Genomic DNA, 17,838 nt, shown 5'->3' with positions numbered 1-17,838 from the left:
CATGCAAACTCCACACATACAGTAGGTTAAGCCAGGGCCCCAGCGCTGCAATACTAACAACTGCCCCACTATGCCACCCCACTGAAGTTCATACTTTAGAAAGTGTTCAGGACTCAAATAATAAAGGCTTTCTGATAATTGTGCAATTACAGTATTTTTGGTCCCCAAAAGAAAAACTGTTAACTGCTAAATAGGTACAGTATATTGAGTCCATGATACAATTAGCTGCTCCCAATAGTTTTTTGATTCAATGCTTCAGGAGTTAAAAACATAAAGTGACTTTCAGTATATTTTGTCCATTAATGCAAAAAAAACCCCCAGAAAGTTGTCTATGCAACAACTATCATCACATCTTTCACTTGGGTAAGTTTAAAAGTGTAATATTGAAATGTTCAGAACGACAATTACTAGTTAAAGAGATATTGTGAATCCAGTACTGCTTTTTCTTTGATGTCATTTAAAGATATTACACTCACATAAAAATAAATGGAAAAATTCATTTTCAATAGAGATTGTTTTACTTTAAAATGTCAACAATTTTAAAATCATTTTTAAAATCTCTATATATGCAGTAGGATTCCAAACTACACTAAAAAGGTGAATAAGAACTATGCAGGGTTTTAATAGAGTATCACAGTAGATATTAAACGAAAAAAATATTCTTTATCAAATTAAGTGAATAGCATAATAGCACATATCATGTACCATTTATATTTTATTAGTTCTCTTTGCTATTAGAAGAAATATGGCAGAGTTCTATGACTAGAAGATGAAGTTAGAAAAGTGAGTGCGCCAGACTAATGATAAGATGTCCAGGAGCCACAAACATGCACACAAAAAAAAACTATAACTCATAACCTGAGAAATAAACATGAATGTTTAATTTCCAAGATATCTACATCGGCTAAGCAGGAAAACACTATTCCCACCTTGTGAGCTCCACCTCAGATGGCATTTGACATAAAGAAGCAATCTTTACAGCCAACACCAACACGTGCAGCCACTGACAGCCCTGTAACAAATGGGGGTCTCTCACAATAAGCACTTCTGTTTCGGAAGTGGAGGGAACCGAATTCTATTGTGTGAGCAGGGCCTGTTCCCTGGGAGTCACTTCCTGATCCCCACACCTTCCCCACAGTGACGCGGGCGCGCGCGAGCAGACACAGACACACACACACACAGACACACACCCTCGCTCCCCCACTCTCTGCGTGGCGCATGCATCTGGACAAAGGCACAGGCAGAGTGCTTCATTCTGAGCCTGCATACTGATTGTTCTGTCAGCTGACCTCTGCAAGAGGGAATTGCTAACTGCTGCTGAGTTCCCCAGCTGACAGACAGGCCCCATCTATTTTCACTCCAGCAGCCTCTGGCCCAGGTGCTCCGAAGGAGAGAGCTGGCATGACATTCTAGATCAAGATGAATTGGCACCAACTCCTGATTCCAGGATTGTTTTATAGCATTTAATTTAGTTACTTCCCCTGCTTGGATGAGCACAGCTCTGGTTATGGATTTCTATTCTAATGTAGGGGAGCAGGCTCTGAAAGGAGCCAGTGAAGCAGATGCAGTATTTGGGAGAGCAGGGATATACTGATCAATAGGCAGAGCCCTGACCCCAGCCGCTCAGTCTCTGCAATGGCTCCTGTGCAGGAAAATGCCATGTGTGCAGTTCCAGTAGGAAACCAAACACCAGGGACAAGACTCCCCGTTTCTCAGGCTGACGTTAAGAGGACGTGGGGAGGAGGGGAGCGCCGTTCCTTTTCCGGTAGCTGTTTTACTGACTTGCAAATCAAATGTAACAGAGGCTGACATTCAATAGCATCTTAATACATCGCTCTGTGCCTGCTCCCCTTGTGTGGACAGGACACATTTGTATATGGGGCATTTCAATACACATTAAAGTTTAAGACTTGCAGCACACTTTGCTCTGCAAATACACCTTTTATTTAAGTCCCCTAAAACAGGCAACCTTGTAACTTGTGTTACAATCTGTCATTAGGTAAATGAAAAGCTGCAGCTGAACATTTGAGCTTTTAAACCAAGTTTCACTCGAATGCATTGAACATAAGAACAGTTACAAAACACAGGAATCTATTTAGACCACTTGGATCTTTTTTTTTAAATAATAGAAGATTATTTATTGAATAGATTGATTTTATCAATCAAGAACCCTATCTTTGACAATCAAAGGTTAAATAATCAAGATTTCATCATTACTAGAGCATAACACTTGTCCAGTATATAGGCGACTTTTGACTTCTTCCAATTCAGGGTCGCGGTGGAGCCGGAGCCTTAGACTAATATTACTGTAAGTGCGCTTAAATTAAAAGTCGTATATGCATGAATTGCACAACTAAAAAAAAAAACTTTGATTTGAGCTTTTTTAATGCAAGTCAGTGATGCACAAAAGATTGAACAGAACCAAATGGGTTAATGGATACAGTACAAATGCAGTTACGTAAATAAAATAATTCAAAAGCATCTTCCCAAGGATTCATAATTATTCTACAAGCCAGAAAGCAATGTTAAAAGGAAGAAAACTAACATAATACTGTAAATCATGTGAAATTAATAAAAGCATCTTATTTATTCAAAAAGTAATGTATCAGGTTTACAGAATCGACTGAAAAGTGTCTTGTCGTGAATACTAAGATAATGTACATGTCACCAAACTGTAGGCACATACAGTACAGAATTTCATATTCTTCACAAGTACAGAAACCCCAGTGCTACCTTTTTCCTGTTTGCAGAGAACATCCTGCGAATGGCTTACATCAGGCTATCTCTAGGAAACCCACAGCTCATATCTAATTGTTACATTAATCTGGGGACCCTGTTGTTTATTTCACTTCTGCACTGCACTGACAGAGAAAGAGTGATTATTAACAAGTGACCCTCAATCGTATTGTCCAGCCATTTCCCTACGACACTGAGTTGCAGACTAACATGATCTATGCCTGAACTCCCACTGGCATCTTCTCAGAATGAATCAGTTGTGGCCATGATATGGTCCTCATTTACACCCATCTCACTATGAGTTTACCCGATCTTGTATGATCTTGGAAGCCATGCAGAGTCGGTCCCAGTTAGGCACTTCTTTACCCAAAGGGTTGTGGGAGTCTGGAACAATCTCTCCAGCCATGTGGTTGAATGTGGAATTGATTCTTAGATCAATTAACTACTAACTATTGAGAGACCTTAATGGGTCAAATGGCCTCGTCTCGCTTTGAACCTTTACTTATGTGCTTACGTTGTAATGTCTTTCCTACACAAGCCTACAAAAGTGCCACTACCAATTTGAGAAGCCTTAAGGACTGCATTATAGATTAGGAGCCACTCAGGTTCACAAAGGATGGAAGCACAGAGTGAAAGGTTTTTGCTGTTATTTGAAAATCCTGGTCAAGAGGAAACAGCACCACCTGCTGGTCCACCTATTCCAATTAGAGCAGCACTCCAATTTGTCCATCCTGGTACTGACTAAAGCTTCTGAGATCTGCCAAAAAGCAGGCTACACAACTGGCAATACTGCTGTCAATAAGGATCTATAGCATTTTGTTAACCAAGTTGGAATTAACTCTATTTCCTGTTCTGACAATCGAGAAGTAACCCACCCAGCTGGAGCTAAGGGTAATTAAAATGAAGAAATAATTTTTTTCCCCATTCCTTTCATTGCTGAAATACTGGACACAAACCTGTACCTGCGAGGTAAAGATTGGTTGCTGCACCCTGACCTCTGCACCACAGCGTTCCATTCTGGTCGGCTGTGGGAGATGCTCAGTACTGTAGCACAAAAGCTGCTTCCTGACCCCTGTACTGGGTCAATTCTTTTAGAGCTTGTTTTTTTTTCATTGGCTGTTTCGTCAGGACCTTTGACCTGAGGCCTCCTTCCCAGCTGCCCATCCCTCAGTAAGGGGAGACAGCCAGATTTTTATTGTCTTGGTACTCTTTTTTGTAGCTGTTATTCACCCTCACCAGAGCTCGGAGAGAACCCACACGTCGGAGACTCACAGGAATAGGAAAGCGCAGGCAAGCGAGTCCGTAGCTTTTTAATAAAGACGGTGCAAGTGAAAATACAGTATCATCCTGTAACTTGGTGATTCTGTACCACATGCAATTTCCTTGACGTGACAGGGATATTTTCCAGATGGTGCATTTGTGTGAACCCTGAACCCTGTTAAGAAACAAAATGTCATGAAACTATAACAAGGTCCGGGTATCGCTTTCTCAATATAGTAAATACGTTATCTTTTATATTTTTCATATAACCAGGCATGAGACCACTTGAAGGGATGAAAGCCCTGCTAGGCTTGAATCACTGTGCATTCCTTTCGTCTGTTTAGCCATGTCATATCCAAGAAGGTTACAAGGTAACATCTTATTTCAGGAAGGGCCTTAAATATTAATGTTAGCTCAAGCTGTAATGCTTAACTCAAAGGAGAATTATCAAGGACCATAAAGTTGTTTTGTTTGGTTTTGCACCGTTGTGATGGTTGTGCGGTTGCACTGTCAATAAAGATCTGAAATGTCAAATATGTAGTTCATTTTTTATGCATTTTAGCCTGCTTGACTTACGTCTTGGGAGTTCAATGTTCTGTACAGGATAATTCTTTCAGTTTTCAGTAATCAGGTCTCAGGGAGTTTGTCAGACACTGACAGCTGTGTTTTACCTGATAATTACCTGAAATGACTGGCATTTTCTGCACAAATTGTACAATGTATTAAATTCTTCTTAAACACGGATTTTAGTAACACAGAAGTCAGGAGGATAAGTATGTGTTCTTTTCAGTAAATGCTAACACTGCCCATGCTGACATATTTTCAAGTATATCATATGGAAACCCTACATGAAACACAGCCTCGGCTTTTCATTATTTCTCAATCACGACAATGCAAGCACAAGTTCATAGATCACTCTGACATGCGCATCTGAATGAACTATTTAAGACAAGGAAGGGGGAAGCAAGGAAAAAAGCCAAGAAAGGTGGTGAAAAGAAATCCCTCCCTCTGCAGTTTCATCAATCTGCAGAGAATTTGGTATTTCTAGCGGCAGCATGGCTGTATTTAATCATGCTAAAGTGTGACACAGTTATCCATTTTCTTGACAAGACAGTTGATCACCCTATCAGAAGCAGAAAATTAATAACCCCAAATAACCAGCGTGAAAGCCCAGTTGGTGGAAAACACTACAGCACTAAAATACAATGTAGGCAACCTGTTCCTTTGTATCTTTGGGTAAATATTTTCTCCTGTTACAAAGTTACTAAAGATATATTGAAACACAGCACAGACACACAACCGTTAACAAGTAAACAGTTAATTCTGATATTCCGACATTTTTCCCTAATTTGGAACAATTTGATAAGACAATAAGATAAATAAAGCTCAGTGTTTTTGTGGGTCATATCTCTTTTACATATGGACATTTATTGACAGTCTCTCAGTATTTTTGAATTATTAATCAATACGTTGATTACTTTGATGTCGTATGTATTCTGACTTTGCCTGCATTTAAAATCAGTGGTACTAATTAAAGTATACAATTAAGCAGTCTTTTAAAACCATCACATCTTTTCAATTAAAACCATTACTTGAAAAATCTCACTGTATAAAGGAGCTTGTACAGCAGTTACTTGGCGAATACCACAAAGAAAGAATATTACTTGAGAAAAACACATTCCTGCTGTGAAACACAACCATCAAAAGACTGTAATCAGACCAAATTAAGCACAGAAATCCATACAGACAGAAATAAAACATACTGTGTCATCAAGCGTCAAACAGATCTATACAACAGAAGACAAAGCTCAGTTAAGGAACACTTAAGAGTCAGATTGCCTGTTGCTACTACTGATGAGCTGGATTAATTAATCCATCCATAAAAGAGAAAAACTATTGATGGGAGTATTAAATTTAGAATGTCCGCATGGCAAATTTGTTAAGTCAATAGAAATGAAAATAAGTAAAAGAAGCATAAAAGATATAGCATTGATGTGCAGGCAGTTATGAAAAGCATGATACTCTTCTATTTAATCAGATTTTCACTTTTCAGCAGATGTGTTTCACAGTACTAGACAGCATGGCGGCCTGATTCAGAATGCACTGAACTTTCCTTTTTGTGGCTGTCTTTATCATTTTATTTCCTTGATGCACAGAATAATTCAACCATGTTTGATGTAAAGAAATAAATGGTAAGAATGGATGTGTCAATGTAAATTAATATAGAAAATGTCATGATCACAAATCTCTGCATTGCAGCATCCCCTCAGTGAGAGAATACATTTCTAGTATTAATACAAACACCCCAAACTGCTGAATTTCTGTAATCTGGGGCATTTTTTGGATACAACACTGAGCAAAATGGGGTCTGAAATCAATGCCCTAACAATACAATGAAATCCATGTTTGTAAAACTCACTAAATATGTTTGTTCTTTTCTTTTGCAGTATTATAAGACCAAATATTTTAACTGAACAGATGATGAACATATACTCCTTTTTTAAATCTACTGAATTGCATTTTCTTTTTTTATGAAGAGGATGCTAAAATGCTTCCTCAAAAGATATAAATACAAAATGTCAAAAAGTTTTTTTTCCCCCAAAAAAAGGCTGAGGTGTAAATGTTATCACCACATTTGCAATTTCTAGACAATGTAGGAGAAGCAAAAAAGGGCAAACTATATATAATAAAAGCATGAAATTTAAATCAAAGTGTTATAATTGTACAATACTCAAGTAAGAGTACATTTAGAAAAAAATATCTATAAGGTGATCACTATGTTACAAAAGATATATTGGTGCTCTGCAATCAGTCCAGAGGAGAGCAACCAGATTTTGGGGGCTTAAAGGCATGCCCTACTGTATGTCTAAATAACTGGACTGTTTTAATCCTGAACAGAGAGGTCTACAAAAGGACCTCATGCAAATATACAGACCAGCAGAAATCTTCATAATCAACAATGAGACAGCATTTTCCCAGCCATGTAATGAAAGACAAAACTCTGGCTTCGTTCAAGAAATAACTATCAATTGGTATCCTGTCATTTACTTTTCTTATGTGCTCAAGTCTCTGTATAATAGGTCCAATACTCTATGCATGATAACAGTGTTGAAGTATTTTATAAAGGAAATGAATAACTGCAACCAATATCAACCATGTGCTCACCAGTCTTTGCACACTTTTTATTTTCCACCTCAGCATCCATACTGATTCTTTGCCTTGACAATTTTACCACTTTTACTTGCTTTTCTTCCTTTTTTTTCCACGCTCTTTTTCCAGACATTACTGGATAAAAGTGATAATGGCTTGCACTTACATACAGTAAAAGCGCTAATAAACATGAAAATAATGTTAAAGAAAACAGCAGCTTGAGTCTTTCCACACGCTCTCTGGGAGCTTAAACAGGGAAATGATCATTAGGACATTACAGAGTTTCTTGTGTTACAGTTTTTCCTCCTTTTTTTTTGCTCTCGTAAAATGGGAAGTATAATAATAGCAATCTAGGAGGTAGATGTTTACTTGGTCAAGGGGTGTTAACTCTGGTATTCTAATAATATCACTGAGCACAGACAAGCTGGCCATCCTTAAGTCCTCTCATGATTTAATCGACAGCACGTCACCCATGTGTGAGCTGAACGTCTCTGGTTAAACAAAAGGGTCCACTCCTATACACACAGTGCTCTGAGATCCTTTAGGATGAAAAGGACGATAACGATGCTTGAAATTATTAACTGCAGTACAGAAAATAGTGTTTAAGCTTTATGGATGTGCACCAAATAATAAATGATATTCATGACCAGGAACCCCTAAACCCAAGGAGTTAATTATATTTTACAGAGAAATGTGATGGATTAGCTAATACAACACTTCATACTGGCTGCTTGTGTGCAGTTTACCTAGAGTTCTTGTGGTCAAACCTTTGAAGATTTTCATCCATTATGAACTAGAAAATTACTATGTGACTGGTTTGTTTTCTTCTCATCCTAAGCTGTTATAAACAGTGGGCAATGCTAGGGGAAAGCTAAGAGTAAACTGCTGATGCTCATAACTTGCAAATACCAGAGTAAATCCTAATATCTAAGACTTTTTGTAAAGCAGGGCATATACATTATAAAGTACATATTTATATGTGACAAGGCCTTAAAAGCCTTAAACAATGTCAAAAGGAGCAAAATGGTATGGTCCCTATAGTGACACAGTGTTTGAAAGTACACCTAAATTCTCCTTGCCCATTTCCCCACTTGAGACTTGTCTCTTACGTAAGTGCTTAAGTGCTTCCTTCAAGAGGGTAGCTGATGACCTCGACCTTCCCCAGTCAAATTAGGATTCCTCCACGAGAAACACACTTGCAACAGCGAACCGATAAATCAAGACTTCCCCTCAATCTCTTATGAAGTTTCCCCTCATTTATAACCTTTCTTCTGATCAATCATGTCTTTTCCAGCTTCATAAGATCTTTATATTTTACTTGGCCCCTTGGACAGCACATCACCTGAAGGTGCAGTACAATAAAACAATTGAAACAGGCAACAGAATTTAAATTAGTAAATTAAACAAAACTGCTAGCTAGCATAGAAGAGTGGGTTTTAAGAGGATTTGCAAGTGCTGACAGACGTATATCATGTTATGTTGTTGATGACTGACTTGCTATGGGCTGGGACATGATTCTACAGTCTTAGAGAAACAGCAACCTTAAGAGTGCTAACGGCGTGTTGTTGTATAGGGAAATACAGTACAGACATCACGTTGAATGAAGGGAATAAAAAAACAAATATGATTTCAAGGTTTTCAAATTGCACCTACTGTAAATGCAGTTTTTAAAACTTTATACAGTTTCCCTCATCATTTCAACCATTTAGTGGAAAGACTTCAAACGGCTGAGTGTCCATTGGTACACTGATCAGCGGGAAGATTACTATTGTGCATTACAAGACGACGCGATGTAAAATTATGCTGTGCCGTATCTCAAATGAGAACCACTGTGACTCACTCCAAGGCAACACCAACCACTTAGCACCACAAATTTTTCGCAAGTTGACCTACAGTAATAAGGATCTGTAGCATGGTGTTGCCTTCTCGCCTAATGACAATTAACCCTAGGCATGGTACAGTACAGTATGTGCACCAGGACAAACAAACTCACTCACACGACAAGCACAGGAATCTCCAGCTCCGATTTCCCTGAGTATCAGACTTCTGGAGCAGAAATCACACACAATATAGGTATTGTAAGCTTTTGCTTCTTTCGTCAATTCAAGACAAAAACATCCTCTCCAGACACAGGTATGTGCAGGGCCACGCTACAGTACGTGATTAGCCTGAATACCTGTCAAGATCTGTGTATTCTTTTTTTAGAAAATAGCGCACAGGCCTTTGTTAATTTCAACCGCTATTTTGGCTTTTTTAAAATAAGTACATATTGCTTTGTTATTAATTACTTTCTTTTTTCTTATTAATGTGGAATGCATGAGAGTTAATATAGTCATTAAAGTGGTCAGGCCAAAACACTGCAGCAACTAACTTTAGGAATCATCTGTAACATAGAACTGCCTTTTTTCTGTACGGAAACCGAAGAACAAAATAAAGAGGTAATCAAGATTATAACTTAGCAGTAAGTATAAAAATGGGCAGGATCTCAGAGCAGCTTTCTCTTCTCTTGCCTTCTGTATTCGCCTTTAGTAAGTTACAGCAGTGCAGTTCAGCTCTGCTGTAAGTATAAGACACAACAGTGTTTTGCATTGGATTGTGAGACACTATAAAATTTGGTCAAAATATACAAACTTTTGTAACAGAAAATATGATGTGCTCATATCTAAGGATGACTATTTAGAAATTTTAAGGAGAAGATGTAGAAATACATATTGGCACCCTAAGCCTAAGAAATCATAACCAGTTCACTTGCTGTAATGATTGTGTTCAGTAAATTTAAAAGACATACCACTGTTAGATAAGAATAGCTTAACAAGCAATCCGTATTACCCTTAACAGATTAGTAAACACAATAACTGGAAACAGAGGGTGCTAATGTTCTGCCTGCAGCTGTGTAGTGCACATCCCTAATAAGTCATGAGGTTCGATAAACCAAGCATTTCCATCTCACAGAGGAAAGACATCCCTGAGATTTCTGAAATACAACAAGTACCTTTAAAAACAATTGCCAGGTAAACACCACTACTTTTCCTTTCCCACTCAGTGGTACTCTAAGCCAACAGTGTGTTTAAAACCACACCAATAAAATCAATGCAGAGTTGCTCCAGTCAAGGTGAGACCAAATAAACCTGTCTGGGGGTATGAAAAATAAGCTGCACAGTACACTGTGAGTGCTAAGTGCCTTTCAGCCCCAAGATCTGTCATTAAATAATCATTAACCATCATTCACCAGTCCTAAGAAGCTTAACATCAGGGCTTGTGCAGCTTTTGATAAGCTATCTGGATAGACTTCCCAGTGCTCATTAAAAAGACCACCCCCTCTTTTTTACGGAAAGCCAATTACAAATAGTGCTTCCGTACTTTTGCCAAGATCAGCACCTGTCAATGCCCTCATTCTCCATCTCAGCCGTTAGCATCCCACTTATTAACTTTCCATACTATATGTGCGTTCCCCAGTTTGTGCTCACTCCAGTAACCCCTGCACTCTCTTCTTCCCACTAAGCCAATTATAAGGTGGGTGCCTTACAAGCCAACAGAATCAGCACTCTTACAGCATCCACTTAGACATCTCAAGCTCATCTCCACGCTGAAAACCAATTGCGCACTAAGCCAGTTACGAGCACCCGTTACATAATCCAATGCGAGCCATACCACCGGCCTCTACTACCATTAAGTCAATTCACGCAGACACGCGCAAAATTAAGGCACCTGAATAAAGAAGCACTTCTTTTTTGGTCAAGAGTGTGAACCAATGTTACACATCGGTGGTGAGAATGCCTACGATTAACATTGGTCCCCATTATTGAGAGATGAGCAAAGATATTATTTAAAGAGTGGTTTAAACAAAGCACACACAGCTGACCCCAGAAAAATGAACTACTGTATTTGACTTGGGATTACATAAATCTCACACTGAGATCATAGAAGACTATCAAGCCTTACAACCTCTTTGTGAAAATCAAAAAACAGTGATACCGAGTTTGGTTTTACATTGTATTTTCTAGTAATACAGATGTAAAGTTCAGATTATCAAAGGTGTGAAACTGCAATAACTAATTTTTTTTTCTGAAAATATAAAACTAATTTAAGACTAATTAGGAACGAAGACTAATGCAACCCTGAAATAAAATGTTATAATTCCCTTCTGGACTTTATTTAAATTAATTTAGTATACACAATTTACAATGTAATATGCTGCATCCTGATGTGTTTAAGATACTGAACTCAAGGACTACAAAGGCACAAGGCTCAAATTTCATACATTTAGTGCAGTGATAGTAAGAAAAAAGAGGATATGTATTTTTTTTTGTGTTTTCCACCTTCTTTCATAGAGTAAAGGCTGCTTAAAAGACATTGATTTTTGAACTGCATTGATCCCACAAGTTTAATACAGAGAGATCTATTTTAATGACATTGCATCCAAATCCTATTTGCTGTACGCTGGTTTGAAAACATAACGTAATAAACTAAAGAGCTTGAACCGTTCTTTGTTGTTTTTTCTTCTTTTGTTCTTAATGTTGAGAGGGAATGAATCTGGGAAAGGCAAATGTCCTGTAAAATAAAATTATCAACGGAGAAAAATGCACTGCGCGGGGAGTAAAAAAAAAATAGAAGCATCTCCAAACCGGAACAGTCCGATCTGTATATAAAAATGAAAAATGGAGAGAAGGACACGAGAAGTGTAACTGAAAGTCAAAATAAACGACGAGATCTGCTTTAATTACTGCCCCTTATAACTTAGCCCAAATGAATTAAAGTCCAAATCATACACGTCAAGCATCAAATACACATTGTTTTCTAATGACGCAATGTGATAGACAATTGATTTAAATAGCAGCGAGTGAGTGATTACAGTTAACACAGAAACATCAATTCTGCTTGGAGTCAAATAGACGTTTTGATCACTTGAGGCGTTTGAATAATAGCCTGATTTAACAGCACATTACATATAGTATGTGGACGAAAGGAGGAGTACGAGGAGAAAAGCAGACAACGAGAAAAAAGGAAAAAAGCAGAGGAAAAAAAATCAGGGAAGCTGCAGAGAGCTGGAGCTGTGAATGGGAGTGCTGGGGTCTCTGCTGTTGTTTTTTTTTGCTAAGAAGCTGCCATGCAAAGGGAGTGAAAGAAAAAAAACAAGCTTTGTGTACTGCACAATAATCAATACTGCAGGGCATTCTTAAACAAGCTCCACATACTGGAGGAAAAAAAAATATGCACAGGGCTACATCGAGAACTAGAGTGAATTTAAAATGTTCTTGACAGGAATTAACATTCACACACACACTTGCTCTGGCACAGGTACTGGGCATGCTCATAATGGATTATTGGCCTGGTTTTAGCTGTGTTCAGCCAGACCAGTCCTCCCATGATGCCACGCTCTCGCAGGCAGTCTGGCCCTCAATTGAACATCGATAAGAAGGCAGGTAAAATTTGATAGCCTGGGATTGTGAGGAAATCAATACAGAGATTCTGCAATATCAGACTGTGTTCTCATGTGGAAACAAAAATCTTTTAAATATTAAAAAAAACAAGTGTGTGCAAGGATACCTTCACAAATACGTGAAACTGGAATGCTATTCTCTTTAAGTATACAATGCATATAAACAGAATGTGTGCACTATGTGTGTTTATATAAACACCCATGTACTGTACAAGACCCAAGCAAAGTGTCTGGTGTATTATAGAGGAAAACAAACAAAATGGTTGAGTTCTGAAGGATATAGGGCTTTTATTTTCTGATTTTCCGAGGGCTTAACTATATTTCAATAATTTTAGGCACAGAGCATATAACCATTGCAGAATTCACTCCAGGGAGCTTCAATTAAGGAATCAACGAGTATTCCATCGGAATACAAAGCACGCTGTTCCATGTATTGCATTCCGCACGTCATTCATAATCTCAGTTTAAATTCTTCTAATTAAAAGGATTTCAAGGGCTAAGAATAGCAGGATGAATCACTTGGCCACCATGAGCACAATTATTTTTTTTTTCTGACCAGTTTCATATTTTCCTTATCATGTAATAAAGTTAACTCACTGTCTTCCCAAAAGAAAATAAGAGAACCTTAATTAGCTAGCCCACTCAATAAACCATGTAATAAATGTGGCCTGCAATGTTGAAAACTTAATAAAAGACATAGTGTATAATTCAACAGTGTTGGTATAAACCTTAATTTTTAAAATCATACAAAAGTAAAATGGCAAACATTGGATTTATTACTAGTGATATTACTACCAACAAAAATGCGTAACAAGTGTTTTTAAATCGAGGGTTATACCACAGACAAGGTGGGAAAGGGTGCTACTTTGCTTTTTCAATGTGCTTATTTCCTAATGTCTTTCGGGACAAACGACAGCATGTCTAATCCTCTCTCTTCCGTTTTGTTATTACTATGCATGGAAAAAAGCTGATCACATAAAAATAATATTTAGTTTGGTCCCTCCATCTGTCACAGACAGAAATGTCAAAATTATCCTTACACAATTTTAAATTTATTCTAGGTACTATTCTCCCCCAATCCCTCCAAGTTTTTACTCGCCGTTGTATCTCAATTAACACTATTGATGCTCCACAAATGAGTTTTCTTAGCAGGGATGACTGCAGCAAAGAAGACTGTTCTGAGGATTTGAACAGTCTGCCATTACTTTTGCTTGCGTTTTGGAAGGATGTTTATGTGACGTTTTGCTTCACAAAAGGTTGTCAGCTCAGGTGCACTCCGGCTCCGTCTTTACACTGGTGACTTGGGACTCTGGTATCGATACAGGAGCTCAAACAATGTGATGCTTTGTTCTGTGTCTAAGTGTGTCTTTTTTCTTTTTCCTGTGTTTTTTTTTGCTTTTTGACTACAGCCCTGTGATGTACGCTGTGCTGTTATGCACGCAGCCTGTTTTGTTCTGTAATATCCTCTGTGTTTCACCCCCTTTTTGGGGGGTTTGTGGGGTTGGGGTTTAATGAAATAAAAAAACATTATTCGAACTGTCAAAAAAAAAGGACTGGATATGTTCTCTAAAGAAACAAATACACAACATTTGCCAAATTCACCCCCGGATTTTCCTAATGGTACTGGCTACTTCTCAGGCTCAAAAGAATGGCATGTCAAAGCATGCTGCATCCAGGCTGGAGAAGAATTACTTTTTGGAAACACCTGCAGGCAAAACGTCTTTTATTTAAAAAACTGAAATTCCAACCACAAAGGGCTCGGTTAGTCCAATGTAACCCAAATGAAATTGATTAGTGATGAAAAATCAGCACGTGCAAGGCACTATAGCAAAAACAAGAGCAAGAAGAATGTACAAAAAATGGAACAAAGAAATTAAAGATACTGCTATTTGCTTTTACAGATGGTTATTTTCTCCTTAGAGTTTAATAAATTATCCATTTCCAATGGCTGTGGAAATGAATATGATTTTAATTGGACTTTTTCATATCCAAATTCCTCACTCTGCAGTACAGAGCACTGTAATATAACTTGCAAAAGAGCCGTCTTCACTATACTCCCAAGGTCTACAAGCTCTTAATTACTTCATCACCCATTTGCTTTTTTTAGAGCATGAATTCAGAAGAGCACAGATCACAGATTGTTTGTTAAGAGGGTGGAATGGTTAGCGAATTATGAACGCCTTCAATAATTCAACTGCCCAGATATGGTTTCGCGTTCTGAATTCTGTGATGTCAAGTGCGCAGCGCTGTTTTACACGCCGCCTCGCAAGGCAGATCAAAAACAACCGGGCTGGTTAATATTTTAAAAAATTTCTCCCCTCCAAAAGCTCGCCTCCCAGAGAGCTTTCCCTGTGATCAATATTTCACCTGTCATCTCTTCCTTTGACTTCTTGCACCTGACCGAGACAGGAAGAGGAGGCTGGGAAGATGTGTGAAGAGAAGAGAAGGTGAACAGCCCTGCATGGTTACCAGTCTTCTTACCTTTGATCTCTTCCCCTGTCAGAGAAACTTTGTCATTAAATGAAACACTGATTGTAATCCTACTGCTTATTTTTGTCTCTGCTTAGCAGTGTCTAACAGCAAAAAAATATTTCCAATCAAACAATTTGAAGCTCTGGGCATACAGTATATCCTTAATGAGGTGAAGTAATCGCCTGAGGATGGAAAAACACTTCTCAGTGGGGGGGGGGGGGAAGTAAGACATTAATACACAAAATAAATCCTTCAAGACTTTTAATCTGCTATGCAGCTATGTGTATTACTGCAATCACGAGAAGCCTTTCATGCTGTAGGGTTGTCTTTAAATCCTCCTGTTTGAACTCTGCAAATAAATCTAATTAAAAACAAAATTAACTAAACAAAGGAAACATTGTCTGATCAACTAAGTAAATTAGGTCGCGTGACGTGAACTGGGGAAGAGCGCAGCAACTCGGTTTGTAATCAATCGAACCGGTACACGGGGGGGGGGGAAGATGAATTAAGGCTTTCTGACAGCGTTTCTAACAGAAAACTGCTTTGTAAGCTAGTAAGCCAGAGTCATGAAACATGTGATATGTTACAAGGACAGTGGGAGCAGCAATTCTGGAATAACAAAACTGGCAACAAGGTTTTGTTTTTGCTGTGCTGATGCACTTCATTCCTTCAGAGAATCAACAGATGTTTTGTGAGCAGTCAAGGGGGAAAAAGTACACATCTATAGTTTAATTATGGCATATTCAACATTACAAGAAGGACAGTGTTTGATGTGTTGCTTGTGTATCACGTTGAAAGTGGCTGGCGTGATGGGATTGTATTTTGACTTGGTATTCTGGTGGTGTAACAGCACTGCCGTATAGAACTTGATTTCCTCCATGTTCACTGTATTGTACAGCCTAGCTTGTATACAAGCATGCGCTCGTTGAGACCTTAACAAATCAATGAATAAAAGTGACAGGGTGGCAGCCACAGGTACAGAAAGGCTCACGTCTCTACCCCAAAATTTTTTCACCTTTCAAAACCTTTCAGAACATTAGTGCAGTCACTGTCTATCCATAAAAATAATTTACTTCATGCTTAAGTGTTCGTAAAAGATTTCCCAGGCAACATACCAGCCCTCCTCAGCTCTAGCTGTTCAGCTAATCACAGAACACATGGGGTTGCCATCTTTATTATATGGTGTGAAAGAATGCTTGGATAGTGGATTAGATGTCAGCTTGGCCTTCTCTGTGGAGTCTGCACGTTCTCCATGTGGTTGTATGGGGGTTTGCTCAAATGCTCCAGCGTTCCTCAGTCCTCCTTCCACAGTCTAAGGACTAGGTTCACTGAAGTCTCTAAATTGTCCCCTGTGTGCCCTGCATTAGGCTGGAACTCCATTCTGGGTGTATCTTGTCTTGCGTCCATTTAGGATTAGGATTCAGCTAACCGTGACCCTGGACAAAACAGCTACTGTAAAAGCGTGGTTCTGGGAATAAGTTTCACATCCAGAGATGCAAACGTATCTAATCTGTAATGTAATATCAGCCTTAACCCTCAGGCCCAAACCTTACCATACCTCATTTTGGGTTACAAAATCTTAAACTGGTCGTGTGTATGGGCATAGAGGACGCGAGTTTCATAGTGAGAAAAAAAACTTAAGACAGTGTCATCATAAAGATAGATATTTGACAAACAAATGATGCTGTAACATCCCCTCAATGCAAATAACTTTTTAATTCAGCCAAAATGGCATATGTCAAATCGAAAAGTGGAAAAATATGTTTCAGACCTGATTTTACACCTTGAATTTCATTTCGGTGAAGGACTGGACACAAAACAAACATAGACCAAGAGTGAATGGGATACCCTTTAAACGAGTGTCTACAGTATGTGTAATGTACAGTATATAGAAACAGGGTGGGCAATATTTCAAGGTACCACCTTTGCAGAAAGTTTAAATCAGTCAATCACATAGCCCTTATTATACACTCAAAAATTAAAAAAAAACTCTATGCTGTGAATAAAGTATGTAGAATCAAATGAAAGCCTAACCACTAAGCATGGTCATGCAAGAAAAGATCAAATGTGCTCTCTGAACTGTTTTATAAACACGTCCTTATCATTAGCATGTGATTAAGACACTTCCCAACAGGTAAGGGCAAAAAGTTTACCCTGCAAGCAGCATTCAAAACATTCTGTTCTGATCTGAACAGCAATGCAAAAAAAAGGAAAAAGTTCTTGTTTTATAGATGAAGCCTTTTGAAAAGCAGAATCCCCAGCAGAAGAGGAATGTCAAATGAATTTTTTCCTGCCTGCTAAACTCACCACTTATGCCAGTGGCTAAGTCCTTCTCAAGCTCTTTCCCAGGAACTATGAGCTCAAAAGTGAGAGGTGAGGCAGTTATACAATACTGCTTTCAAAGCATATATTCCCAGCTGTCACAGCTATAGATTTAGAAGTGAAAGTTTAAAGAATTTGGGGGGCGGATTTCAGGTAATTAAATTAAAACATTAATTAACTGTAAATAAAAATGAAGGATTTCTTTGCATTTTTCACATACGGTATCTGTTTCACAGTACTCGTATAACGCCCTCAGCTAAGTGTTCAACTGAGACCTACAACTCAATAAATCTTTTTGCATTACATACAGTAAACGTGTCTGTTTCCTTCAAGGTATCTAAACCACAAATTGACTTTACTAGTTCAGTCTGTAGACAGTCTCATGTGAAGCACTTTGCAGAAATCACAGGTTTACAAATTATTTTGGTTCATCATGATTTAGCATATAGAAAAACAAA

General features: G+C 38.3%; 1 protein-coding gene across 3 annotated transcripts in view; it reads right to left on the bottom strand.

Annotated features, from left to right (window-relative positions):
• Nucleotides 1-17,838, bottom strand: part of wdr7 (WD repeat domain 7) — a 212,265-nt gene that overhangs the window by 70,971 nt on the left and 123,456 nt on the right. The gene's annotated exons all lie outside the window — the stretch shown is intronic.

Source organism: Atractosteus spatula, chromosome 3 (assembly GCF_055471065.1).
Source record: "Atractosteus spatula isolate fAtrSpa1 chromosome 3, fAtrSpa1.hap1, whole genome shotgun sequence".
Classification (NCBI taxonomy): domain Eukaryota; kingdom Metazoa; phylum Chordata; class Actinopteri; order Semionotiformes; family Lepisosteidae; genus Atractosteus; species Atractosteus spatula.
Note: the sequence above shows the minus strand (reverse complement) of the source record. Positions and strands in the feature narration are given on the sequence as shown.